Raw genomic sequence first — 2,095 nt, 5'->3', positions numbered from 1 at the left:
GAGACCCCAGACCCCTGAGAGCACCCCCCCTGTGCCCTGAGAGACCCCAGACCCCTGAGAGCATCCCCCCTGTGCCCCGTGAGACCCCAGACCCCTGAGAGCACCCCCTCTGTGCCCCGTGAGACCCCAGACCCCTGAGAGCATCCCCTCTGTGCCCCGTGAGACCCCAGACCCCTGAGAGCATCCCCCCTGTGCCCCGTGAGACCCCAAATCCTCCAAATAACCAGGTCCTGCAGCATCCACACTTTTCTGCTGCCCCTCCCTGCCCTGTGAGACCCCAAACACCCCAAAACAGCAGGTTCTGTGCCAGCCATGCTTCCCCCCCTGCCCCTCCGTGCCCCAAAGGGCCCCCAGCACCCCCAGTCCTGTGCCAGCCCCCTTCTAATTCCAGCCCCCATTCCGCTGTCCCACTTTTTTCCAATTCTATCCAAAGTGCTTTGGTCACTTCAGAGATCCAGGGGCAGCCACAGCTTCTCTGGGCGCCCTGTGCCAGAGCCTGCCCACCCTCACAGGGAGGAATTTTTCCCCATATGCCACCTAAATTTCCCAATTTTCAGTTTGAAGCCAATCTCTCTTGTCCCGTCTCTGCATCCCATGTAAATTTTCCCTTTTTTTTCCCAATATCCCAGCTAAATTTCCCAGTTTTCAGTTTGAAGCCAATCTCCCTTGCCCTGTCTCTGCATCCCGTGTAAATTTTCCCTCTTTTTTCCCTATTTCCCCCCAAAGTCAGGGTTTTCAGTTGGAATCCATTCCCCCTTGTCCTGTCTCTGCATCCTGTGTAAATTTTCCCTCTCCAGTGCCATCCCTGGCCCCTGGCAGGGGTTTGGTCCTGGATGATTTTTGAGTTCCCTTCCATCCCATCCCATCCCACGGCTCTCTGCATCCCGTGTAAATTTTCCCTCTTTTTTCCCTATTTCCCCCCAAAGTCAGGGTTTTCAGTTGGAATCCATTCCCCCTTGTCCTGTCTCTGCATCCTGTGTAAATTTTCCCTCTCCAGTGCCATCCCTGGCCCCTGGCAGGGGTTTGGTCCTGGATGATTTTTGAGTTCCCTTCCATCCCATCCCATCCCACGGCTCTGGTGCCTCAGCTGAGCTCCAGGGAAGGTTTTGGGGTCGGCTTGGTGAGCCTAAAAATAAAAACCCGCCGAGTTTTCCCACTCAGGGGGAGCTGTGGGCTGCTGCTGGCGCAGGGAGGGAGCTGAGGGTGCCTGGCACGCGTGGGGGAGGACGGCAGAGCAGGGCACAGGGAGAAGACAGAGCAGGGTGTTTGATCACAGCCCCGCTCGGGGGATTTCAGGTTGCTGTCCCTCCTCAGGCAGAGCCTGAATAATTCTGTGTGTAATGCCAAAGCCCAGCCTTTGATCACGGCAGAAAAAGGGCCAGGTTCCCCTTCCCCCATCCCTTTTCCTCTTCCAGCAGCCTTTGAAATCACTCACATCTCTGCTGCTGCTGCTGCAGCTCATCCTGCAGAGCTCCAGGGAGTCCAGTCCTCTCCCGGCCCCAAATCCCGGCCCCAAATCCCAGCCCCAAATCCCGGCCCTTCCCCAGCTCCACGTCACCCACAATCTCCCTGTGCACACTTTGGGGTGTTTCTTTGGGATTTTGGGTCCCGTATAATTGGAATTTTTGCTCCTGCATAACTGGGATTTAGTTTTCTGAATAACTGGGAATTTGGGTCCTGCACAACTGGGATTTAGGTTCCTGTTTATTTGGGATTTTGGTTTCTGTCTATTTGGGATTTTGGTTCCTGTTTATTTGGGATTTTGGGTGCTGCACAGTTGGGATTTAGGTTCTTGGATCAAGGCATGGAGTAGAACAAAAGAAATAATTACTTTTGTAGAGTGTTTTAGCAAGAGGAAGAACCTCTTCCCCCTAACTCAAGTTTTCCTCTGTAAAATTTTTATTTTACTTTTTATTAAACCTTTTCCTATTTCCAGCACAACCTCCAATAATCCTACACCATCCCAAGCAGCAGAACTGTTTCCAGTGTAACAAATTCACCTTAAATCTCATAAAACCAAGCTCAGGGATTAACCCATTGCATCCCTGTGCCCAGAGTGTGGCTCGGGGGGCTCAGGGGATGGCAGTGAGTGCGA

General features: G+C 53.3%; 1 protein-coding gene across 1 annotated transcript in view; it reads left to right on the top strand.

Annotated features, from left to right (window-relative positions):
- The window catches only part of AGRN (agrin), a gene marked incomplete at its 5' end in the record, with an annotated part of 61,728 nt that overhangs the window by 36,035 nt on the left and 23,598 nt on the right, over positions 1-2,095 (top strand). The window lies entirely within an intron of this gene.

Source organism: Geospiza fortis, unplaced genomic scaffold (genome assembly GCF_000277835.1).
Source record: "Geospiza fortis unplaced genomic scaffold, GeoFor_1.0 scaffold662, whole genome shotgun sequence".
NCBI lineage: Eukaryota > Metazoa > Chordata > Aves > Passeriformes > Thraupidae > Geospiza > Geospiza fortis.
This window is presented reverse-complemented; position numbering and strand designations above follow the sequence as displayed.